Raw genomic sequence first — 27,207 nt, forward strand, 5'->3', positions numbered from 1 at the left:
TGCTTCGAAGTGTATTTTTAAAATGAGAGAATCCAAATTTGTAATTAGCTTTAGAAATGTTAGTTGTGCAGTTTGAGTATATAAAGAGTTTCTGGTAATCATTTCTGTTATTAGTAGGTGGCTTATTTTATTTTTTGTATTTTCCCCCCAAGCAATTAGGCATTTGGAAAAAACAAAGTATGTTCTTTGAGGGGTCATTTCCTCTCTTACTACTTTTATTTTTCACACCCTATACTCCTAGGATACTTAGAAAATTAACCACATATATGATTGTGGCAAAGAAAAATCATGTAGGAGCCTTTCTACTCACTTGACACCTACCTGTCACGAGAATGTTACTTAAATTATAAAGAGAAGCCACAGTGAAGGAAATGATTCACTTCTTGATACATCTTTTGTCTTTTGGTCTTTTGATAGTTTTGATAGAAACATCCCTTACTAAGATAAGATTATTGGGTAGATCAACTCGACACACTCCCAGAATAAAATGGAATTTTTTTGTGTGTTTCTTTCTCTCTCTCTCTCTGAACCTCAGCCGTTTTATAGAATATACTCTATTCTACTATTGAGAAATTGAGTTTATAGACAAGGAAAAGAGTGACGTTATTTTCATTCCATATAATAAGAAAGTATCTCTTCAGTTTTCTTTTAGGCGCATATGAAAATGGTAGCATTCTCTACATCAATGATCCTGTAAGATTAAATACATATAAAGGGAAAAGAGAAAAATTATTAGCCAAAGCTATAAATGAAAAGAAACTGGAGGTTGTGAGTCCTGATGTTATCACTACCAATTTGTAGTCACATCTGGGAAGACTGTGTTTGTGTGTTTGTTTTCTGAAGTATGTATTGTGGGTGTATCTTTGTGTCTTCTCTGCATATACCCTGTTTTGTGTTACAGGACAGACTCCTAACTCTCTATTGTCCTGTAAGAGGTATGGCGTCCCTCCTATACAGACAGGACTTCCCAAGTGTTTATTATTATCTGGAGTTTCCTTGTATTTTATTTATGTCATTTCCCCCTGCTTTGGATAGATCTTGTAGAGGGTGTTGATCAAAAAAGCATAGAAGTAAAGTTTGTGGTTTATAACCATACTTGGGGTCATGGTAATAAGAGCCTAGGCTTTGGATAGGTCTTTGAAATTCTAAACTTCTAATTCCTCCAAACTTATTAGGATGGAAGGGTGATTGATGAGTGAGTACATGCTTTCAAACTTTGCAGCTACTGATTTTTAAACCAGTGCCCTTAGCATTAAATGAGATGACACCCATATCGTACCTGGGACCAGAGATGACACACTGTAAGCACTCAGAAGGCTTAGCTTGTCTGATGATTTTGTCTTCACATCTCTTTCTGATGGCTGCTGAGTAGCAGCAAAACGTCCAAGAAATACAAAACACCAAAAGGAAGAGAAACACAAGTCCTTAGGAGCCTAGAAACAGAATTAATCAGCCCACAAATAATTAACGTCTGATTATTTGTCTTCTCATGATGACGTCTGAATTATTCCCATACCCGCCCCAATACCTTTTTCTAAGTTAAGACCCCATGGACAAGTGACAACTCCGTCATTGCCCAGATGGGATTCAGTCTGCTTGAATGAGGTTCTGCTTGAGGCTAAACTCACATTGATCCCATTCGCTCTTGTTGTGTCAAAGATAGTGAGCTGTTCACTATCTTCTGTGTAAGAAAAACAAAAATAAAATCTCCTAAGCATGATTATCATTGATTAGAGCTTTGTTAAGATGTATGAGATGCAAGTGTATTTTTTTCCATGCCTATGATAATGTGGGTAATTAAACAAATTAACCAGGCACTCATGCTGTGTTAGGAGTATAAATTGGTATGGCTTTTCTGGAAAATCATCGAGACCCTTAAAGATCACACTAGTTGACCCAGTAATTCTTTTTAAGGATCTATATCTAAGATAGTATTCAGAAATTCAGGCCAATCTGATATTCAGATATGTCCCCCAAAGTCTTATTTGCATTAGCGACAACAAAAACTGTAATTCCCCAAATGAAATCATTACATAAAACTCTTTTCTTTGGGGTATAATATCACATAGACATTGAAAAACATGTTTTTGAAGTGTTTTTAATAACTTGGGGAAGTGCTCACAGGCATTTAACATCAAATGAAAAATAGAAACAAAACTCTGAGGGGCACTTGGGTGGCTCAGTCGGTGACACACCTGCCTTCTGCTCAGATCATGATCCCAGCGTCCTGGGATCAAGTCCTGCTTCAGTCTCCCTGCTGAGTGGCGAGCCTGCTTGCCCTTCTCCCTCTGCCTCTCCCCCTGCTTGTGTTCTTGCACTCTCGAGCGCTCTCTCACTCTGTCTCTCAAATAAATAAATAAATAAAATCTTTTTAAAAATGAAAAAAGAAAAGAAACAAAACTCTTGAGGAGTATTTTGTTCCTTGAAAGGAATATTGGTCCACAATCTTTTATTCCCAGTTCTGAATTCAAAAGCATTCCAAAGTCAAAAGTTTTGGGTTTTGGAGGGTTTTTTGTTTTTGTTTTTGTTTTGTGTGTTTTTGTAATTTCCTTGGTAGAAATACCTGGCTGGAACTAATGTGAGATTCTATTTTATCCAATTTAATAAGAATATGCATCTGTTTTGCTGAAGAAATATTATGAAATGTGTGCTGCTCCAGACCGTGATGGAATGTTATGTGATAAATGGTTGTTGCACCCAAATAGTTTTAAAATCCAAACAATTCTGAATTCCAAAACATTCTGAAACTTGGGAGTTTCGGTGAAGCGGTTGTGGAACTATACAACGAAATATCATTAGTGATGTATCAGTGCCAAAGGTATAGTTGATCTTCCTTTTTTTATTTTTTTTTTCATCTTATGTAAATTCCAGTTAGTTAACATACAGTGTTATCTTAGTTTCAGGTGTACAGTATAGGGATTCAACACTTCCATACGTCACCCGACGCTCATCACAACGGTGTGTTCCATCATCCCCTTCCTGGATTTCACCCGTCCCTCCAGCTACCTCCGCTCTGGTCTATGCCCAACAATTAAGTCTGTTTCTTGATACCTTTTCCTTATGCTTTCCCATAGTTTCCAAATGTTCTACAACAAGCATGTATCAATTTATCATCAGAAAAGAGTATTAAAAATAAACATTTAAGGGGCACCTGGGTGGCTCAGTGGGTTAAAGCCTCTGCCTTCAGCTCAGGTCATGATCTCAGGGTCCCGGGATCGAGCCCCGCATCGGGCTCTCTGCTCAGCGGGGAGCCTGCTTCCTCCTCTCTCTCTGCCTGCCTCTCTGCCTACTTGTGATCTCTGTCTGTCAAATAAATAAGTAAAATCTAAGAAAAATTAAAAATAAAAAAAAAAATAAACATGTAAGGCATCAGAGAATCCTCTCATTTCCGTCAGAGTTCCTGAATTTATCCCTTGCTTCCTGCATATTCCTGTTACTGCAGTTACATGTGTCTTCTAAACCAAGGTGTTCTGGTGTTTTGAAAGAAAAACATTCATGAGGTTGAACAGTGACCCACCTCCAAACTGCTTTGGGGTTCCAAAGAGTCCCCGGTTAAGGATACTCACCTTCAGGAAACGCTCAGGGAATAGGATTGAGCCCAGGCATTAATCCTATGGACTGTTTTCTCATATTCTGTTTGTGGTGAGCAGGATGGCTGGAGGGAGGGAGGAACAGGAAGGTGCGAGGTTTACTCTGCTAATGGACAGCTCTTCCGCCCCCATTCAGGTGGACACTCACTGACCTGTCACAAGGTTACCCTGCAAAGCTTTGGGGTCCATGTCTGAATGGATTGCTGGAGCCTTCTCATCTCTCCCTTCGCCCAGTTCCCTGCGTCCTAAGCCTCGAAGCCAGCACAGAGCCTGGAAAAATTACATGTAAGTTTTCACCAAGGTTACTTTCCTCAAACCAAACAACGGTAAGAATTTTCTTAGGTGATAATAGCAAGTAGCCTAAACCCCCATGGGTGACTTTTCTTTCAACAGAGTATCTTGAAAATTCTAATTGAGGAAGGGAGCAGGGAGTAGAATCTGCATATTGGTGGCTCCTTAATTCAGTGGATCTTTCGTTTGCATCAGAATCACCTGGAGGGCTTGTTAAAGGACAGCTTGCTGGGCCTGGTGCCCAGAATTTCTGATTCCGCAGACCTGGGGCAGGCTGGGAAGTTGCTTTGCTAACAAGTTTCCAGGTGATACTGAGGCAGAGGGTCCAGGGACTCCACTCTGAGAATCACTGCTTCAATTCAAGTGTCACTGAAAGGATGGACGATACAGGGAGAAAAAAATGTATTAAATATTCATTATTAAGTGCCACTAAATTAAGATATTTAGTGCTTTGCTGAATATATCAACTCATCTCTCAAGAAAAGAGTTTTAAGGTCCTCTCGGCACCGTCACATCAGAAAGTTCAGGCAAGTAGGTGCTGTATTCTGTGCCGGCTTTAGTCAATGGTACCAGTGGTTCTTTGTCCTTGGATTTATAACAAGGGTGACTGACTGCGCTGTATCGAGCGAAAATGACAGCTACAGTCCTTTTGCGGGCACGCTCATCTGTGTTTTTAGATACTCAAAAGGGAAAATCCTTTTTTCTCTTGGGTTGAGAAATCTATCGCTGCTTTTCAGAGTGAATCATTGAGTCTTATCTTTCCTCTCCTACACTTAGATGGGACTTGATTTACAAAATGCATGTGGGAAGACAGGTGCATCTCTAATTAATAGTCTGAGTCATCAAGTCCTGGTTTTTGTGGGGTTTTAAGTTCTCAGGAGTGACATAGTTTGAGGATCAGGGTTAGCTTCGGAATAAGCCAATCACCTCTCCACTGAGGACAAGAGCAATTTATTCCATGTTAGTGGAAAAGAGTGGAAGATTCTGGCTCAACAAATGTGCATTTGGATATATGTGAGCATACATGCAAATGTACATATGTGCCTACGAATATATATGCATTTTGGATATTTCTAGCTTTCATTGTAAGAATTTTAAACATTTTTCTTTTGTTTCATTGAGTTGGCGTGAGTATAAAAATAGTATGAGTGATGCTGTCCAGGAAATGTATGAGAAATTTCTGGGCATTTTCAATCTGTGGATAAGCATTGTGATTTATAATATTTTACTTGGTATGGTAAATGTTCATTCAGAGTGGCACTTAGGACACGCAGTTTTTTTATTAGAACTCACAGGAATCGAGACTAATTGCTGTTAATAAAGCAGTTCCAAAGCAGACATAATGAAGGAGCTTATCTATTGCCTAGCCATTGGCAGAACCAAAAATCCTGGAGATAGATTTAAGTCCGTGTATTTAAAACGAAAATCATGGGGCACCTGAGTGGCTCAGTTGTTAAGCGTCTGCCTTCAGCTCAGGTCATGATCCCAGGGTGCTGGGATCCAGCCCTACAATAGGCTTTCTGCTCGGCGGGAAGACTGCTTCTCCTACTCCCCCTGTTTGTGTTCCCTCTCTCGCTCTTTCTCTTTCTCTCTGTCAAATATATAAATCTAAAAATCTTTAAAGAAACAAAGTAAAATGAAAATCACAGAATCCAATAAATCAAACAAAAAACTGGTAGGTGTTGAAAGAGTTCTGGAAAGAATTAATCCAGAGCTGTCTTGTGGGCGCTGCCCACTGCGTAACTCGGCGGGTAAGAGGCCTGAGAGAGTTGTGAGTGAGGTAACTGTGTTTTCTTACTCCACCCTCACAAAATATAACACCTCTGTCAAGCACTAACGAGTTACTCTGCACAGCATTCTTGGAAGCAACGTTTTGAGTGTATGAAGCACCTTTGCCATGATATGGAAGAAGTAGATTGGATCAAACCCTCCTTAATCGCCTTCCTGCTTTGGCATCTGTGAGTGCCTATGTTTACACGTCAGGTTTCCTGTAGGGATGACCTTAGATGGCAGTCGGTTGCATGAGTGCAGGCTGGGAAGGAAGAAAGCTGTTCGGACACCTCAGGTGACTCACCTCAGGTGACTCCGCGCTTAGAGCTCCTGCCCTACCTGGCAGAGGCTGCCAAGATCACTCCCTGCTGCCTGGGGTGAAGCGCTCAAGTCTCTGAGTGCCTAGAGAGTCATGCTTGTGTGGGGACGGGGGTGGGGAGGTGGGGCGTGTGGGAACCCTCTCTCCTTTCCACTCAGTTTTGCTCTCAACCTGAATCTGCATTAAACAATTAAGCTTATGAATTTAAAAAAAAAAAAAAAAAAAAACCTAAATACCAAATGGTATGGCAGTTCTTCAAAACAGTAAACATGGAATTACCACAGGATCCAGCAATTCCACTTCTGGGGATATACCTAAAAGAACTGAAAGCAGAGCTTGAACAGATGTTCCTAGAACATTATTCACAGTAACCAAAAAGTAGAAGCGACACAAACATCTATCAGTGGATGAATGAGTAAGGAAAATGGAGCATGTACATACAATGGAATATGATTTGGCCTTAAAAAGATACAAAAGTCTGACACATGCCACAACATAGATGAACTTTGAAGAAACTAAATGAGGTAAGCCAGACACAAAATGACAAGTATTGTATGATCCCACTTACATGAAGTGTCTGGAGTTTTTGGGCTTATAGCCAGAAAATAGAATAAAGGGTGCCAAGGTTTGGGAATGGAGGAGAATGGGGAGTTGGTGTTAAATGGGTAGTTGCACGTTGGGAAAATGAAAAATTTCTGGAGATGGATAGTGGCGATGACTGTGCAACAATGTGAATATACTTTAAAAATGGTAAATATGTATATATCTTATCCCAGTAAAAAATAATTCGTTAACTAATAATTAATTCATGATTTTTTAAAACTCAATACCGGAGCTCACTTTCCTTCCAAGAATGTTATGCAGAATAACTAACTAGAGCTTGACAAGGTTATTACAGTTTGCGACGGTGGGGTGAGAATTGTTGGCGATGGACCTCAGACCTTCCTCCGCCCTGATTCTTTCCCTGGAACCCTTTGGGCAAAGGAAAGGGATCTGCAGAATGTGTACTTCAGTCCCAGGGAGGGTTTTCTGTCAGGGCAAGGACAGGTATGTCAGAAACTCCCAGGGCAATTTGCCATAAACAGCTGTAATGTCGACCAAATGCCCCTGACACCTACAGGAAAGCTGTTTCACTGTGATGGAGGAAGTGGTGCCCACCTGTGCACCTGTAACGGGGCTGCTCAGTTCATCTGAATTGTGTGTTCCCGAACGAGTCCAATAGAGCACCAGAATGCACGGTCTTACCTGTGTGCTTCGCTAAGGCACGTAGCAGGTCTTCCTCAGTAGGGGCGGATGCTGAGGCACAAACTAGGGGATACAGACTTGATTATAATATTAGCCACAGATTGAAGCCTAGTAGGAAAAGGAAGTCTATGGAACAAAATTAATAGCAGATAATTCTCCTGGAACAGAGCCTCAAATTATTATAATGCCTGTTCTCCAGAGTCCAAATGAAATATAAAATACTCCTCATCACCAAATCACTGTAGTTTTGTAGTTTAAGGTGTCAGTGTACCTGTATCACAGAACAATTTAGTCAGTCCTGCAATTCTGGGACAAATATGCAGGATTGAACTTACGAGGTTGATCTCTTTGGACCCGACTTTGGGGAGATTTTGCTTTTTTTCTATGTTTCCTGAAAGCTGGACTTGGAAAATGGTCAGCAGAGTCTCGTGGGATCCAGGAGCCATGATTTCCTCAGACCTCCTGTACGACATTCAGGTCCTGGCTTGAGTCTGACCAGGGCTTATCATTCCTTAAGAGCAGTGCATAAGGACCCATAGTTCCAGAAAGCTCAGAAACCCATGTCCTAAATTATCCCACGCCCTCTTAAGGGAGGAGGAAGGAATAATCAGGGAATACCCAAGATTATTTGTGTGTGTGGGTATGTGTGTGTTTATTGCATACATATATACATATACATATAATGCCTGTTCTCCAGAGTCCAAATGAAATATAAAATACTCCACATCCTCTATTTCTATCTGAAATAGATATTCAGATATATATATATATATATATATATGTATTTGGCTTAAGGAAAAAGTATAACCGAGAGAGGGGAAATTAACTCATCAGTGTTAAAGCACAGTATGTGTAAATCAGCCCTATCATTCCTACCCAGACTCTCCAAACCTGCTTGGAAATAAACTCTCTAGGTCATGGCAAGAGGGCAAAGTAAAGGTTTCAGCAACTAAGATCTCCAAAACTGGAATGAAAGGTTTTTATAGAAAAGACAATCCAGGGCAGCAAGTCCAAGAGACAGAAAAGCAAATGTTTCTTCATCCATGACTTCCACATGTGGCTGCCTGTTCCTTAAGCCCGAGTTGAAATAACATGGCTGTAGAATCAAATCAAAATAAACTCAACCCCAGGAGTTTAGAGACCTTAATTTTTAGATGGACACAGTGACATGGGTTTCCCCCAGAGAAGACCAGCAAACCAAGTCACCCAGATGGAATGACGTAAGGTAGAGAATACCAACAAAGATAGACCCTTGGGGACGCCCCTTGTAGGCGCTCATGTTTCCTAGGAATCAGATTGCCTCGTTGCATACACCGAATTCGTGTTTGGTGATAGCTTAGCTACCTGGAACCCAACTAACCCAGAAGCCTGAATTAACTGACCTTCACATCTCCGCACCCCTAGTTGACCCCCACCCGCACACCCCACCCTCCCTACCGCACACATCCCACTTCCCATTTTCAGAAATAGATATTCAGAAAACAAGAGAGTTTTGCTTTAGTAAAAATGGAGAATATACCCTGGGGGATATCTATACCTGATGACACTGACCTGCTGAATCATTGAGAATGGTTAAATGTTTTAAAATTAGGAAAAGAAACTACTTTGGAAATATTCTGAACAAAAGCATTTCTTAGCTGTCTGCCAATTGACCAGAAAGTTGAAACAAACAAAAATCTTCCTGTCCTCAAATTAGTCCAGTTAACTGAAGTTTTATTTTAGCATTTTTCCTGCCCTAATTAATAATCTAAAACTGTTGACTTGTGGAAGAGAAATACACAATTTTTATTCTTCTTGAAAAACTGTGCAGGTTTTGGCTTTAACTGCCTTTCCAGTGTCCGAGTTTAAATTTCAGATATTGTCCTTAAGTGTATTATGCTTGGAAGCCATTTAAAAGTTGTGATATTAATGGTATTAAGAGTACTATAGAAAATAATTTAATGAACATATATATTTAGTTCCTGGAATTTTTGGAAAACCATTGGCATAGTTTTGAAGCCAATTCTGTTGTGTTTTTTTAAAAGAATGTATGATATGTTTACTTGTAGCATTCAGTTTCACAATTGTGTTCTGCTCAAGGCATTATCAAAATTAATTTTCATTCTCTGCATATACCCTAATGGTACAGACAGGGGTGATTTCACCAGCATGGTAATATACATTAATATGTAAATCAAAAATTTCAAATGGTATTCCCTATGACTCTCCAAATAAACTCAGCCATGCATATTATAAAGTTGCTTTTCCAAGTGATTATCAGTTGTAGCACAAATAGTTTATCTAGTAATTTCCAATCTGTTGCTTTTAGAAATTATTTATAGGCTCTCTTTTGGATGTGCCATTCATTAGCAAAGTGACACCTCTGTCTGAGCCATGATTTAACACAAAGAGGGACACCGTGCTCTTACAAGGACACCACCTCGCCCTCCCCCATTAAACTGGTCATTGTGATGGCCCTAGCATCTGGAGGTTTGCTGCAGCTGGAGAGTACGAGGACCATGGATCATTGCAGAAGAGTGGTATTTGCAACATTTTGGAGTGTAGCAAGATTCTTAAGAGTCCTCGCAGAACTTAACTAGAAGCTTTAATCTATTGTTTCTAGTAGATTTTTCCTGTATTTCATGTCTGACTTGTCACCAGGCCAGATTATTATACTGGGTTCCATGTATTAATTGTTTCTCATTAGTAGGAAGAGCAGAATCAGAGAATAATTAATTGTTTCCTTTCATCAAAGCAGAACTTTATTTTCCTGATTGTGAAAGTAATATGTTTATTGGACATAATTTATAAAATAACAGAAAAGGAAAGAAAATAAATTATCTATAATCCAGCCACCTAGATAGCACCTGACTATTAAATACTTTTGTGTCTTTTTCCAGACTTTTTTCAATTAATCAAATGATTCCAAATTTACAAGCAGTACTCTGGACGGATTATATCTTACAAATTTGGTGGAGTTTAAGAATGATGACTTCAGATATCAGTTTCTAGGACAATCATCTCCTAGTTTCTTATTTTTCTCATTTCAAATTACATTAATCAACTCTTATAAGAACCTGTGTAGATACACCATTATCTCTATCAAGTGGAAATCAGTATTAACTTTTTTTTTTCATTTCTGCATTTTGTTAATAAAAAAGATTATTGAGTGGCCTTGCAAGATCCTCATGGGCCTCTGGAATCAGAAAAGAAGCATTTAATTATGTACAGGATGGTTTTCATGTTAGATCAACTCATTGTATTCTAGTTACGTAAAAATTCATATTCAGTATGCTCTATGGAATTTGCCAGAAATGGGAAAGTTTGGTTAGCCAGATCCCCTTTCCCCATCCATAATCCAAACAATATGTTCTCCAGTAGAACTCTAATTTTATACCTGATGGTAACAAAATGTGATTCAAATATATCCTTTCTTGTGCTATGAACCAGAGTTTTCCTTCAGCTTTGTATCCTTTATCCACCTTCAAAGAAACTTCTCTTCAGATTCTTCTGGTGTAGTGTGATTACTCCTGGGATTGTGTTGGTAACTCTGTGCTTCCCTTTGGAGAATTCTAAGACTTTTTTTGTTTTTTGGCGTTTTTTTTTAAATTATTTAGTTATTTGACACAGAGATTGAGAGAGAGCACCACAGGGGGAGAGGGAGAAGAAGGCTCCCTGCTGAAGGGGGAACCTGTTGTAGGTCTCGATCCCAGGACCCTGGGTATCATGACTGGAGCAGAAGGCAGACCTTTAACCTACTAAGCCACCCAGCTGACCCGAGAATGCTAAGGTTTTGGATCAGGGTGAATTCTAACATATAGCCAAGGTTAGAAAGGACTTTGAGCACTGAAAGAAAACCCTGGTTTTTAAATAAATAAATAAATAAATAAATAAATAAATGAAATTAGGGGATTATTAAAAGATTCATCTGAGAAATGGTGTAGGAATGTTATCTGCAAGTCTTTTGTCAATAGAAACACGACATCAGAAACTAATGATGGGGAGGTTATGTGCTATGGTGAGTGCTGTGAAGTGTGTAAAGTTGGCGATTCACAGACCTGGACCCCTGGGGCTAATAATACATTATATGTTTATTAAAAAAAATTAAAAAGTTAAAAAAAAATTAATGATGTACTATACAGTGGCTAATTGAACATAAATTTTTTAAAAAAGGGTAGGAAGTCTATAATGAGCAGCTGCTAGAATAGATTTTATTTTAAAAGATTAATCTGTATTTGGCATGGGTATGACCCGGTCTTCTCCCCTGTGTCAGACTGAAGTTCTTTGAAAGCAGATTCTTCTAAGTTCTTCTCTCGGCACCCCTTCCCATCCTTTGTGCCCTTGTTTATAATCAGAACTCAAGTAGGTGCTGAATTAATATTTCGGTGTCTCTTGAGTGACAGATGAATGAACGTCCAAGGGTGTTTTGATAAAAATCCGTGATTGTTAAATGCCCAGGTTGGTTGGCTCCAGGTGTGGGGAAGTGGTGTGCAGTCCTTTGATCCTCCCTAGGAGAAGGAGATGCTAATGTGGATAATAAGAATTTGCTACTTTGTCTTCAGTTTCGGTTTGACCGCCTCGCTTCACTGAGTCACAGCGCTCGCTCTCCGGGGACGGGCATGTCATTTAAGCCTGAGACTGTCCCTTGGACAGTTTATGACATTGTAACCTGAATTTCCCGCTACATGAACAGCCGGCGTTGGTCATAAAATTTCAAGAACGCATTAAACGTTATTTGGTTTGTAGTTGACATTGAGATTAACTTTCTCTAACCTAAACCAGTGAAAACCAAAATGCTCCTCACCACATAAAAGTTTTGCTTTCGCTGTGTTCAGACCCCTCCCACCTCCTCGGAGCACAGTCATTTGGAGGCTAGTTTGGGGGCGGTGTGGTTGTATCTCAGTGGTGTATGACCCACTTTTTCGTAACACTTAATTACCCGTGTTTTTACAGCACTAGTCAGACGGTCTGACGAGAGTGGACTCTAACCCAAAAAAGGTTTTCTGATACACCTCACCAGGGCTGTTCTAGTACCGTGCGTTATCAGAAGAAGGTGTTAGCTGCGCAGGGCGTGTGTTAGCTACCAGAGGATGACAGAACATTTCCTCTAGTTTCTGGATAATGAGCAAGCACACAGGTAAAGAAAGACGTTTTTCTCAGAGTTGCCTCCTTTTGTGTCTTAATTATTTTGCTGAGCTGACTTTTAAATATTGATCACTACCTGCCTATGTGTGCTGTTGGGTCTGCAGAGGGTTGGGAAGAACAAGCATTTTAATTGCTCCCTTGGGACCTTAATAATTTAACTTTTCACTAAAAGTCTAAAGAGATGGCAAATCAGCAGGAGGTCCTCATCTCTATCCTCTCTGTGCCCCTAGAAAACGTCCTCTTTATCACTGTGTTTTTCTGGTTCGCTCTCAAAGTGTCTCTCTTAGCATCAGCTGCTTGGTGGGCTGCCGGCCATGCGGTGGGGACTGTGGACGGCGCGGACGGGGAGGGGGCTGCACGGGAGGGAAGGGGGATGGCAGGAGGCTCCTGTGCCTTGGTGTGCATTGTCCCACTGCAAACTAAAAGCAGATTTAGGGCAAGTGATACTGACCCAACTTGGGTGAAATCATTTCCGACCGTCTGCTCCGTCTTAGAAATGCTTCTGCTTCTGCTGATCCCTTTGGTTCATTTGAAGAACTTTTAAAATGCTGTCGTTGTTTCAAAACAAAAATGCGGTAGGTATCATCTCCCTGGAGGTACAGAAACGTCTGCGGGTGCATTGCCTTGCTGAAAGTTGGCTGACATGCGGCTCGCGGCAGGGAAGTGCCCGCGCCTGGTGGGTCATGCTCGCCTGTGCGCTGAAGGACATACCAGCGCAGAGTCTTGGAAAATGCCTGTAGATTAAGTCAACGTTGTTTTCCCTGAAAGTCCTGATACAGAAAAAGAGTGAAAGTACCAACACTAACTGGAAAAAATGTCACTCATTTTAGCCTCTTTGCATCCCTTGTGAGGACAAACCCTGGGTTGGGTTTTTTGTACATTTGTGAACTTGGCGGTAGGTGGAGCAGTGTGGGTGGCCCAGAAAAAGTAGCGGTTAGAATAAGATTTTCCATTTATTGCCCTTTGTGCATGGCTAAAAATAAGATTCATACAAATCAGAATATGTAGTGCAAGCACAATCACTCTGTTAATTCTGATGACTGGCTTGCCCACATCTTTGCATCTGTCTGGTAAGTGGTGCATTGGGAAATAAATGTGACTCTGTTTAAGCAGCAAGAGGTGGCCGGGTTTTTGCGCTTTTTGTCTGCATGTGCTAGTTTATCAGCATTTTCCCCTTCTGAAGGAAGAAAGACACGACTCATACATAAACAGATTGTGTCGATGGAAGGTTGAAAGAAGATGTGATAGAATCTTCAGATCTTTTTTTTTTTTTTTAAAGTAATTGCCTTGTTTGAAATGCTGTTTTAAAGCATCCATCTTTTTGACTCATTGTTAGAAAGTTGTTTCTTAAAGACTCGTAGAACAGCAAGGGAAGGAGCTCTTAGTGGTGTTGCCAAGAGATTAGCCACATCTTCTGTGTGGGGACTCATGGGCTGGTGGGGAAAGGGGACAAGGATGAGGGAGAGCATGCCTGTCCTGGAATGCCCTCCGTGGACACAGATGTTGGGGGGTGGGGCAGTTAACCAAGTAAAAACTCCCCTTCCTCTGACTGCTGAGTCTGCTGCAACCACAGTAAACGATAACGTGCCAGTTTGTGGCTAGAAGAAACACCAAAGAGAGGTGGCGTCAGCGTTCACAGGGAAATTTGGACCTTCGTGATCCCAGTGATGGTGCTGTCCCCATTCCACTGGCCGAGTGGCTGTGGCATTTCCAAAGAATGAGCCTTTCAGGTTGATGTCATTTGTGAAATGAGATGAGTCAGAAGGACAGTCATTCCAGAAGCCTCTGGAAATTGAAGACTGTAAATCACATTCCTCACTGGTTTCTCCAGCCGAGTCAGACAGGAAAGCATGGTGGTTCAAGCAAGGCAAGAGCTTTGGGAGAAGGAGGACTTGGGACCAAATCTGAGCTTGGCTGTGGGCTGACCTTGATCTGTTAATCTTTCCTAAGCCTGGTTGTTTTTGTTTGAAAATGGGAATAGGGATAGCACCTACCTCAGAGTTTGGTTGTGGGGATTAAATGAAATAACGTATATGAAGCACAAAGCCAGCACTTAACAAAACAATGGGGTTGTTACTCTGATCTGTGCTTTTGTAACATAGGAATGTGCTGGAGATTTTTAGGGCATTTGGGGTTCCTCCTGTATGCTTGGGGTGTGAATTTTGGAATTAAATGGACACACGGTCAGCCTCCTGTTCATTGTTTCTCAATTAGAAAGCGACAAGTCATTTACGGAGTAGTTTGGTTCCTCATAGGGTTACCGATGCCATCTGGGGGGTATTTCTTTATTTTGCCATTAAGCCAGCACAACGTAAGCCTCTCTTTCCTTTTAAGATCAGTACGGTGTTGAGCACATTTAGTTATTTTTACCTTCTCGCTATGTTTTTTATTTAAACATGGATATTTCGGTTCTAACATCTGTGCATGTTAATTGTAGTACCTGCTGATATACATTCTGAAAGAGAGAGCACTAATGGTGTAATCAAGTACAATTTTAAATATTTCAGGTGGGAATGGGCAAAACTTCAGGAGCAATTAGTTTCCATGGTGGTATAATTCCCTACAGAAAACATTGCATCTGTTACAATTCTGGTTACCAGTCAGTCCTAGAGATGACCAGATACTGACAGGCAGAAAACAATTACTATTGCTTCTTTTAGTTTTTATTCTTTTTAAAAAAGTACTTACTGTTTAATTTCGTGTATACCTGCCCTTCTAAGAGTCTTTCTGTCCACCAAATTTTTCCATTTAAAAAAATAAACGTGGGACGCCTGGGTGGCTCGGTTGGACAACTGCCTTTGGCTCAGGTCATGATCCCGGAGTTCCGAGATCGAGTCCCGCATGGGGCTCCCAGCTCCACGGGGGTCTGCTTCTCTCTCTGACCTTCTCCTCACTTATGTTCTCTCTCACTGTCTCTCTCTCAAATAAATAAATAAAATCTTTTTAAAAAATAAATAAATAAAATAAACGTATGGACGCCTGGGTGGCACAGTTGATTAAGTGTCTGTCTGCCTTTGGCTCAGGTCATGATCCCAGGGTCCTGGGATAGAGTCCTGCATTGGTTCCTTGTTCAGCAGGGAGCCTGCTTCTCCCTCTGCCTGCTCTGCCTGCAGCTCCCCCTGTTTACGTGTGCACGCTCTCTCTGAAACTATATAAATAAAATCTTTTTTTTTTTTTTTAAGTAAATATAGGGATACTGCATGGCTCAGCTGTTTAAGTGTCTCACTCTTGATCTCAGCTCAGATCTTGACTTCAGGGCTGATTCAAACCCCGCATTGGGCTCCACACTGAGCATGGAGCCTATTTAAATAAATAAAAATATTTGGGGCACCTGGTTGGTTCATTTGGTAATGCATACAACTCTTGATCTCAGAGTTGTGAGTTCAAGCCCCAAGCCGGGTATAGAGCTTGCTTAAAAAAAAAAGGAAAATGTAAAATATTTTATTTTCATGATAAGGTCATAATTGATAGGCATCACTCAGTTTCTTTGTTTAACCTTTAGTATTAGATGCTAAGGGTATACATCAGACCCTTCCTTCAGTCGCCTCCATGACCTTTTCGGATACAGTGTTTTCATTTATCAAATTAAAAAAGAAATTACGACTGCAACTTGACTTTGCCTCACCTGGGACCTGACAAGAAGTGATAAATGAGATCAATAAGCTAAGGAATTGAAACATGAGAGTGATAGAAAACAGTGAAGGCTTGGTTTTACCAATTGATATATTTTGCTAGTTTTTTGTTTGTTTGTTTGTTTTAATTTCTCTCCATTATTTTTTTCATGGTCTGTCCTATCTGCTGACAAATACAACTTCCAGCTTACAACTTGTGTTTCAGCATCACCATTGGGGTTTCTGGGTTTTTAACGTTAGTCCCCCACAAGCTGGAGTGGAGAGGTTTCCCAGCTGAAGTCCACCAGTAAGATCTGTCTTTCATTAGAATGGTGCCCAGGTTCTTACTATATATCCAGACAGTGCTGCTTTTTAGAATTTTTTCCATTGAATGAAATGGAAGAATGCTTTTTAGAGAGAGCAAATCATTTGAAGTAACTAACAAAGTTCTTGGCATTATGGATATCGCTTTAGTCCCTTTTATGGTTATATAGCTTTAGTCCCCTCCCTGAACACAGACACTCCCCCTTATCTTTGCCTGCGTTATTGTATTTTGCCATAGACTGGAGTATCTGCAAAATCCGTAGGCAAAGGAAGGTGATGAATGAGGCTGTGGCTGTGATTTCCTCCCACACCTTCATAAGGAATGACAGAGACTCTGAAATCCATGCCATTGATACACTGTGTGCTTCTTCCAGGATAACAGCCAGTTTTATCCTTCATGTGCAGTTTGAGGGTACTGGCTGGGCCGAGCTCATTATTCCTCTGGTTGAATAATGTAAAGCATTTGCAATGGAGATTTACTCTAATGATGTATTTTAAGTGCATGTCCGCATTGCTGGTTTAATGCACTCAGTCATGGAATGCTTTAGAGTTTATTGCTAATGGATGAATCCCCGGGAAAATCGGAATTTTCAGTAAGATTGACATTTGGAGTGAGAAATATAAATCTAATGAGAGCATTTTAACCAAGGTTTGTAATTAAGGCTGAATGGAGTAAATTTGGACGCGCACACTACAGAAGGGCACAGCAGAAGGTGAAATTTCACGCTCCGCCGTGAATGAGGGATGAAGGCTGCTGCATCAGTGTCAGGCCACGACACTAGGGAGTATAAATGACACTGTCACCAAGTGCTGCACAGGGTCCCAGGGGAATTCCACTCCAGTAAATTGCATTACTTAGACAGACCCGACGGCATTGTGTCGGAATGAGAGGAGGGAAGAGAAAGCTGTCAGCACCAAGTGGAAGATATTACAGTGGGACCGGCTGCAGGGAAGGAAATCACTGGTTCCCCTTCCAGCTGGGTATCTTGTATTCTCCTTCTCTAGTTCACAGAAGTTACAAGTGCACACCTGTAAAAGCACATCGTGTCGACGTGGGGTATAGGGTATGTGGTCATTCGAAAAGGAATGTGGTCATTCGAAAAGGAAAGGTCATTCCTTTTCATACAATTCTGTATGAATTGGTTGGTGTGGGGATGTCTTTCGTCTTCGTGGCCCGGTGTATTAGATGTTCAGCACAGACTGGACCTTATTTTCTTTTTTTTTAGATTTTTTATTTATTTATTTGACAGAGATTACAAGTAGGCAGAGAGAGAGAGAGAAGGAAGCAGGCTCCCTGCAGAGCAGAGAACCCGATGCGGGGCTCGATCCCAGGACCCTGGGATCATGACCTGAGCCGCAGGCGAGGCTTAACCCACTGAGCCACCCAGGCGCCCCTGGCCCTTATTTTCTTTTCTGTGAGTGAGGATTCCACATACGGTCTTAGGGTGCAACCATCGTTCTCTCTTTCACATTGTTCCCTTTCAAACCCTGCTTTAATAAGAACATATATCTCCTTTTTTTTTTTAATTTAATTTATTTATTTGACAGAGAGAAAGATCACACGTGGGCAGAGAGGCAGACAGAGAAAGGGGGGAAGCAGGCTCCCTGCTGAGCAGAGAGCCTGATGCGGGGCTCGATCCCAGGACCCTGAGATCATGACCTGAGCCGAAAGCAGAGGCTTAACCCACTGAGCTACCCAGGCGCCCCGGAACATATGTCTCTTGAATCCTCTCTTAACACTGGTCTTCTCCCAGCACCTTCCCTTCCAAAGGGAAACAAATGGCACCGGCGCTTAGCATTTCGGTTTGTAAAAGAACTCAAAGTTAAGAACAGTGGATTCCTAGAGTGCAATTTGGGGTGAAAAACTATTTTTCCCCCTCTGTTTTCTTTTACCCCCCTGCAGTGAGGTGAGGCCACCCGTTTTGTGGTCCATCTGTCAGACTAGCTCTAGGGAAGAATTAGGAGAAGAGAATAAGAGCATTGGTTGCCCCACTGCCTTCTAAGTCACTGAAGATGTGCCAGTCCTTTGTCTAGTTTGACCTCCAATGCCAGTTCTTGAAAAAGCCAGTTGCAAGGGCTCTGGAATTAACACAGTCACTTCTGAACCAGAAGTGACCTTCTCCATGGATAGAGATTTGAAACCGCATCCTTTCTGGCTTTCTTGAATATGTTGTATTTTGTCCTTAGGGAAATAAACCTGATAAGCATCTCTGATAATCTGTTAACAGGAAGAACACATACTATTCTGCGGAATGTTTCTGTAAGGCTTCCAGATGGTAGGTTTTAAGCAACCTTTCTGAAATAGGACACAAATAGGTAACAGTGACAATAATATTATCTTGGATTTAACTTTTATTCTTTCTAAAATATACTCTATCCATATCATCTGTGTGCTTCAGTCTTTATTTTGTCGCTATATTTACAGTCTTATCTTATTCATCCAAGCCTAAAACTTAGTAAAACCAAGATACTTGGAAAACTAGTTTTGGGGATGATAGGAAAAACCTAGTTTAATGAGAAAAATGGTTGTTATTTCTGTTTTTTTGTAAGGCACCATCACCTTAAAAAAATCTTGGTTGAAGGGAGCATCTGGGTGGCTCAGTGAGTTAAGTGTCGGACTCTTGATTTCAGCTCCAGTCTTGATCTCAGGGTTGCGAGTTTGAGCTCCACACTGAGCCCAGCATGGAGCGCACTCTCAAAAACTGTTAGTTGACGATCCTAAAATAATAACTCACTGTAGAAGCGTGATATAAAATGTCTTAGTGCCATGTGCCGTCCTCGGCATACAGACTGTGCTTATAGACTTTGCTTTATTTACTAAAGCTGTATAAAAGTCTAGGACTCTTTGCTGTATGGGAAATGAGAGTCTCTCCCTAAATAAACTCACCAGAGTTTGTTTTTTTTTCCTTTTTTCTTAACTTTATTTTGATGGTAGTATGTGCCTTATATCTTGTATTTTCTCTTTATCCATGACATTGATTAGGAAATCACAAGTGTTTTGTTGTTTGCCATGGTAGTACACATGCAACATATTTCTTTGTCCTGGCCTCTTTTTTAAATCTTATTTTTTTTTTAAGATTTTATTTTTATTTATTTGACAGAGAGTTCACAGTAGACAGAGAGGCAGGCAGAGAGAGAGAGAGGAGGAAGCAGGCTCCCTGCTGAGCAGAGATCCCGATGCGGGACTCGATCCCAGAATCCTGAGTCATGACCTGAGCCGAAGGCAGCGGCTTAACCCACTGAGCCACCCAGCCCCCGCCCCGTCCTGGCCTCTTGATGCAGCATCCTGTCAAGTACATCTTTGGGTTTTTCTGAATTTAACCTGATGGGAGAAATTTAACAGCACCTCGAATGGAACTGGTTTAGATACTCCTCTGCTCTGTAGAGGATCCTGGTTCCTGCCTTCCTACCTGTGTCTGACTGTATTCTCTTCTTGTTCTTACATTAAAATTGGAAAGGGAGAAAGGGGCTGCTCCTTAGGAGATATAGGTCTGTAGAGAATTGTGAGTATTCATTCAGAAGCTATTCTGAGTTCTGAGAAATATAATGAACTCGAGTTTGCGTCCTGCTGAATCCCCCATTAGCGATCCCACCATCATCACTACCTCTCCACCTGATTCTGTTTTCCCAAAGATGACTGATATTTTCCCTAATATTCTGAATGGAGTATCTTCCCAGTGAAACACATCTTGGAAGGAATTGGGTCTGGTTACCCAGCAGGACTGCCTCTTTAACAGTTTATCGGGTGATTCTCAATTGTCCTTGTAAGTGCTTCTGTTTTACATTACCTTGAAGCCTGCTCTGTGGAAGAGACTTTACTGTGGACCTTGATTTACTCACCAGAAGTCGACCCATTAACATTAGCACTTCACTTACGTTATCGTTGTGTGTTTCCAAATGACAGCCTCTGCCACACACTGCCCTGTTCCCCTGAGTTCCCAGTGCTGCAGAAAAAGAGACTTTTGTTCTGACTTGATGAGGAAAAAAAATGCAAACAACAACACCAGCTCCACCACCAGAGATCCTATAAAGACATGTTCAAATGAACAATAAGGTCGTTTGTTCACATATGACATAAGGATATAAGAATTTAAACAATAAGACCCCTTGTGAAATGTGGCAAAATATGCACCACAAACGTTGTGAAGTTCTCTGTCTCATGGAAGGCAGTTTTTACACGGGCTTCAAAAAACCCATTAACGTATAAACCACCCTTTAAAAAAAGAAATGAAATCACTTGTCTTGCTACAACATTAAAGCAATTTCTGTTCTAAGGAAAGCTAAAATGCATTCATTTATATAAAGTACGTGCACTATAATTTATAAAAAAAAATACAGTACTCTATTAGGAAATGCAGTGCCCCTTCTCTCCTTCACCTGAAATGGGAAATCCATCATTTTGCCAAGATCCTTCTTCCTTTGAATAGTATTTATTTCTTCAAAATGAAAAAAAAAAAAATTCCTTTAAATCACTTAGATTCCAGATGAAGTTTCAAGGCTTGATAACAGTTTTCGGAATCCTTTGACACTGGCGAAGCATGAAGAGGGAATAAGCCTGTTTTAAAGGGAAATTTTCATTGAATTTACTTTTATTTGAACCTAGCCTTCTCCACTTTGAGCCTCAAAGGGAGGTTTGGTATATTTGCAAACCCCAGCAGGACAATGGCAGAAAAATGCAGAGATCTCCTTGTCAGCTTGGATCGGGGTCTCGGATCGGGGTCGTGCCCAGAATTGTTCCTATTTTGATGTTCCGATGTTTCAAATGTGACCTTCTGGGATAAGGGAGAAGGGAGGTGCACGATTTCACTGGCCAAAGGTGTTCCATTGAGCTGGCTTACTATTATTATACTGTAAAGACTTTCAAGTATTTGCAAATGGATATATATACAGCATCCTTGCAAAATCCTCTTAATTGAAGAAATGTTTCATCTCTATCTCTGTTGACAGAAAAGATTGCCTACTGATAATTGCTTTGCTTAAGTGTCTGATAATATGCCAGGAATGAGAGCATTCTGTGTTAGGTCATCTTTAATTATGCATGTACCACCTGTCAGCTCTAAATCAGCACCAGATTAGATTCTCATGGAGTCGGTACTGGGAGGGTTGGGGGGAAGCTGAGGTGATCTCTTTTAGAAATAACAGAAATAGATAATAGTAAACATGGCTTATAACCTGCAGATTTTTTTTTTAGGGAACCTCATCTTCATTGTTCTGGACCAGGAATAAGCTATTGGTACATCTGAGAAATGTTTGAAAGCTTGCCCAAGCTACCTCAAGTAAAGATAAATCACTGTGAGAGAAGATGGTAGTCCCATCTGTTGCATTTCCTTTTTGCTCCTTCTCGTCATTGTAAATGAGCCAGGGAAAAGCTCAGAAACATTTTTTATAAGCTATGTGAGGACAGGAAATATGTTAACGATGTTAGATTTCATACATTTCAGGGGTTTTTTCAGTAGATTGTTGGCTTTTTTTAGAAGGACAAATGTGGGTTGGAAATAATGCTTGTTACCCTCTGTCAGCTTTTGATAGTTTTATTCTCACTTTTCAGGGTTGTTTGGGACTTTCTGGTGGGATGTTTAGGGTTCTTTACGAAAGGTTCTGTTCTCTCTTCTATCCTTTGATATTTTGGATTCGTGAGAGGTGTTTCTCTTTGTTCACCTGTCAGAGGTTTCGGGGAAGCCTTGAGTTGTCATGCACTTTCAGAGGAGGGGGTCGGGTGACCGAGAGCCTGCAGGCAGGGAAGGAACAAGCAGAAGGAAATGACAGGTGGATGAGTTACCACATCTTGAGTTTCTTGAATTCCCCTGCCAAGGTGAGGTTCCTAGCCTGTCTGCTTTCCAGACTGAGAAAACAGCCTTGGTAAGAGTTTGGCCTTAGAAACAGGAATTTAGAGATCCTTAAATGCCTTATTTCAAACACTGCTGGCTAGAGGCAGTGAAGCGAACAACAACAGGTCAGCTGATAAAGGGGCAAAGACCTCTGACGCCTGTGAAATCCTTCCCGAGCGCCATGGTCTACCTCAGCGCTCTGAAGGAACGTTGGCCACTTTTGAATTCTTGAGGCGCCATTTGCTTTTTGACCCTAATCACGCAGTCCACTGAGGTGGAAGTACAGTCTCTGAAAAGAAGACCAGATTCAGAATACTTATTACATTAACATTGCCAGTGCTTTGGCAATTTAACCCTCACTTAATACTTGCAGTGCCCAGGTATTCTAAGAAGAATGTTGGGCTCCATACGATGGATGCTTCTTAAAACAGGAGTGTGCAGTTTATTCCAGGCCTTCGATGACAGAAAAGGACATCAGAGAAAGAAGCAAAGCCAGAGGAAAACTGAAGAAAAGAATTGAGAGGAGACACGGGGAGGTGAGGGAGGGAAAAGAGTCCCGCCATATGCTCTCTCTTGCCAGCTTACCTTTGCAAGATCTTTCCCCATCTACCTGGAAAGCTCTTCTGCTCTCTCCACCTGGCTGACTCTTGCTTTGAGTTGTTCGAGTATCATCTCTAAGTGCTTTTTTTTCTTTCAGGCTAAATTAGATGCCCGTCCTCTGTGATGCCACGGCACAGTGCCTGCTTCCTTCCCAGCACTTAACATGCCTTACTGCAAGAGCTTGTTTGTTTCTCCTGCTCCCCAACAAAGTGGTTGCTGGAAAAGCTAACATTATCCTAATTGTGACAGCAGAAGTCACATGCCCAGAGAAAGAAAGAGTAGTAATGATCTCATTGGACTCCACGGTACTTAGAGCACATTAACTGTATTTCAAACGATTTTAATAGTACATGAGGCAAGATAAATAGACAAATTTGAGCATGGTTCATGAACAGGATCAGGAATGGGAAGGCCTTGAGAGAGTGTGTCCTGTAACCAGCGTTTGAAGGAACTGTGGAGGGCTAGCCTGGAGAAGAGAATAAGAACAGGAGACACAACAGCTTTGCTTAGATAAAAGAAGGACTTTGTCTCTCTAGAAAAAGCAGAACCAAAAGGTAGAAGTTACAGAGAAAGAGATTTGGGTTCAGAACAATAATATCCTTGTGGCTGGAACTAGCTGGCAGTGGAACCAGTGACCCCATTTGGTAGTAATAAATCCCCCCTTAGTGGAATGAGAATCACTGTGTTTTGGGACCATGTTTGGGAACTGCTATAAACAAGATTCCTGTGCCGTGTGTGAGCATAAACCAAATACCTTACCATTATGGTGTCTCCCTGTATCTCCCACCCCCTGTCCTTCTGGCAACCATTTGCTTGTTCTCTGTATATCTGATTCTGCTTTTTGTTTGTTTGGTTTGGTTTGTTTTTTAGATTCCACACATGAGTGAAATCAGGTGGCATTTGTCTTTCTCAGTCTGACTTATTTCACTTAGCCTAACACTCTCTAGGTCCTTCCACGCTGTTGCAAATGATAAGATCACATCCTTTTTTATGGCTGTGTAATATTCCCCCCCTACACACACACACACACACACACACACACACACACACGCCCCTACATACATACACACACGCACACACTACATCTTCCTTAACCATTCATCCTATCAGTAGACACTTGGGTTGCTTCTGTATCTTGGCTATTGTAAATAATGCTGCAGTAAACATAGGGATGCATATATCTCTTTGATGTTCTTTATTTCTTTGGGCAAATATCCAGTAGTTGAATTATTAGATCATCTGACCCTATGGTTATTTTTAAGACTCAGAGTCCCCATTTCATGTAGAGTCACAGTCAGGATGACCGTACGTCAGCAGCCCAACCTTCACGTGGCACCTTGTTAATCCCGTGCTCAGCCCTCATAGGCTCACAATTTATAGGCTGAAACTGGGGATGGAGTACAGGGTGGGGAGCTGGTTACTTCCTCAGGAAGTTGGTATGGTGAAACAGAAGGAGCACTAGGTTGTGTCCCAGTTCACATGCATCCTACCTTCTTGCTAGCTGTGTGAGTGTAAGTGACTCCCTCCAAGCCTCCAGTCTCCACGTCTTGCCATGCAAAATAGAAATCATGTTCATTTCACAGAGTTGCCTTAGGGCTCAAGTAAGGTAAAGGAATCCTTCGTGGGCAGCAGTGTGCTACCCATAGACGGGTACTTGTCCAGAGCCCCAGCTCACCCCTGATGGCCTGTGAACTCAGCGTTGTCACCAGCGCAGTGGGCATCACCGCCTTCCTTGCAGGGTTGTTGCAAGCAAGAGGATGGAACAAAACATAGTGTGTGAAAGCACAGTGCTCGCCCCAGAGCAGGTCTTCCAGATGGTCAGCCTCATTTCACCCTCCGGAGCGGGGAGACTTGGAAAAGGAGATCCCCAGCTCACCCACCTCTGCTGCTCAGTTCCGCAGAACCTTCTTTTACCTGCCCCCGCGACTTGACGCGGTGCCCATACCCTCTCCTGTTGCCCTGTCATCCCAGCACGGAGCTGCCTTCTCTGCTTTTTCTGCTTCTTCCTTCCTCTTCTACTTCCCATATTCCCAGTACCCTTTTCTTCTCTTTGCCATCTCATTTCCTCTTCTGTCTTTTTTTTCCCCCTGCATTCTGGGTAGGATTGTTCTGATAAGCACAAAGTACTTTAAAAAGTAGTGTTTTATAGGAAAGTACTATTTCTTACAATTTTGTGTTCAAAATAAGAGTTTAGCTTTGGGGGGGCATGAGGTCTTTTTCATTTTCTTCTGAATTTGCTTAAAGTTATTCTTTATTTCAAATGTTAACATTTTCCCATCCCTCCATCCCTTGGGCTTATAGTCATTAATTTGCCAGACACACAGCAGCTGAGTGTCTCTGTGACATCGCTGGAGTTTGGAGAGTGTTGTTCACAGGGAACCTAACCCATATATTAACTCAGACAGAGCAAATTTCTAAATAAAGAGCTCCAGAATGCCAATTTGAGAGGAAGCCAAGCTGCTCCCATTGAAAGGTGGTTGCTGAAACAGAAAAGGCAATGGGCAGGGCAGGGGAACTTCCAACCATTTTACCAAGTCAGAAATTAGAACTGTGCTGTCCACATTCAGAGATCTCTTCCATCCGTCCGTCCCTCCACGCTTCCATCACTAAGTGCTCAGGAGACAGGTTCTTGTGTAAGAACCCGCAGAAGGTCCTGGACAGACACTAGGTGAGTGATAGGACCTCTGCCCTCAGCCTTCCTGCTGTCTCTTCTGCCATTTGAGCAGGAGGAACAGTGGCTCCTTTTCTCTGTTCTATAATCATCAGTCCTCACGGGACAGTGACGGTAACAGTGCAGTAACACAGGAGGAATAGTAAAAACTGCAAGACAGAGGAAGAGAGAAGGAAGACCATCAAAGGAAGGAAGGCCATCATATTAGCTGAAGTGCTGGAGGTGTAAACTGCTCCATGCACTAAGTACAGTTTAATGATTGCAGTGAGCATCTAGAGAATCATGGCTACATATGGAAATTTGAATAAAGTTTACAGGGAAGTGTGATGTTAATTATCCTCATCTCTGTAGAAGTCAAAATGGGAGCCACACATTCTCTAGGTACATTCCTTAGATCACACATTTCTTCTGATTTTTCTCCCTTTAAGCTACATTGCTTGTTATTTAACAGAGAAATGCAATTTTATCCCTCTGGTCATTTCTGTTAATCAGAGTACTGAATTCTTTCCCTTCTAAGGAAAGTAAAAGAAAAAAATTCATTTTGCCCCATCTTTTGTGGATCATAGCGTTCCTTTGGGGCCGTTGACCTAGTGGGAAGAGCATTGCTCTTGCTCTTGGGTCAGCCTCTGACCCAGCAGCAGCCGATTGATTTACTCATCTCCCTGGGTCTTTGTGGGAGGGTCAGGAGAAGAAATGCCTGCCTTGCATGTGCTCCTGGGTTGTCCTGACTGTCAGGTGAGAAGAGATGTATACAAAAGCACTCTGAAAATGAGGGGGCTAAATATGTAAGGAATTTTATTATGGAATATACCAATGTTCGTTTTATTTTTCACGGTGTATTTATGGGTTTCTAAAATCTTAGCCTAACCCTTGAGGTCATTTGCTATCTGCGATGTAGTCAACTAATTCCATTTAAAGGAAGCTTGCAACATCCTCAAAGAGAAATAACTTTTTCCTTTTTTCCAGAAAATTCTCTGGACATTTGTCTTGATCATAAATATGCATCTTGGGTTTCCACAATTACTCCACTTTGTTTCTGTCTTCAGTGCCCACCACACTCCCCATGCAGGGCTGCATAAAGCTCAGTCCCCACCGTCAGAGTTCATAGTCCAGCAGTGGATGCAAGACGTACGTAAAGAGCTGTGACGTGGGTAGCAGATGCCAATTTATTTGACAGGTAGAGCCGGGAGTAAGGGCATATCTGGTGGCGATAACTAACCTTTGAAGCAGAATAAGGAGAAAAGAAAAAGCAAGATACATTTGAGAATCAATGTATTGTCTGACCACGACTCTTGAATTTGTCTGCTCCCTTGTATTGCATCACAAGATCCTTGAGGACAGGGACTTTCAGTTCATCAACGCTGTTATCAGTGGGGTCTGACATGGGCTCACAAATAGTAGAGCTGAGTGAATGTTGGCTTGAGCGACTGTGTTCCAGACCATGTCATGCTCCGTTTTGGTCTCAAAATGAATACCTCCATTTTTAAGCTCATTAACTTGATTCTGTACAAAAATGGCTATTTGGGACCTTTTCAGAATTTTTTTTTTTTAACTCTGGAAAGGAAAGCAAACTAATGAGGCCCTTGGACAAAGTTCTAGAACACAGAATAAGGAAAGTGATTTTGTAAACATTGGCAGGGCAGACCAAACACAGAGATTTCAAGAAACTCTCGCCGCAACAGGAACAGTGATTGCTGGAGCTTGCGTGTGTGTGTGTGTGTGTGTGTGTGTGTGTGTGTATGCAATTGGCTTTCTCCTTTCTCAGGTTTAATGAGATAACAAACTCTTCTTACCCAGCAACCTACATGGAACAGTGATTTAGCCACTAACATTG

General features: G+C 41.5%; 1 protein-coding gene across 12 annotated transcripts in view; it reads left to right on the plus strand.

The window, feature by feature from the left end:
• BACH2 (BTB domain and CNC homolog 2) overlaps positions 1-27,207 on the plus strand; it is a 358,349-nt gene that overhangs the window by 198,820 nt on the left and 132,322 nt on the right. For 4 of the 12 annotated variants that reach the window (XM_082730571.1, XM_082730565.1, XM_082730573.1 and 1 more), the window contains exon 3: positions 3,727-3,875. The exons of 7 other annotated variants lie outside the window; for them this stretch is intronic. The gene's annotated coding sequence lies outside the window, so the exon portion shown is untranslated. Of the gene's footprint in view, positions 1-3,726; positions 3,876-12,058; positions 12,332-27,207 lie in introns of those variants that run through there. One more of the 12 variants, XM_082730563.1, reaches the window with a different exon arrangement.

Source organism: Mustela nivalis (assembly GCF_964662115.1).
Source record: "Mustela nivalis genome assembly, chromosome: 5".
Classification (NCBI taxonomy): Eukaryota; Metazoa; Chordata; class Mammalia; order Carnivora; family Mustelidae; genus Mustela; species Mustela nivalis.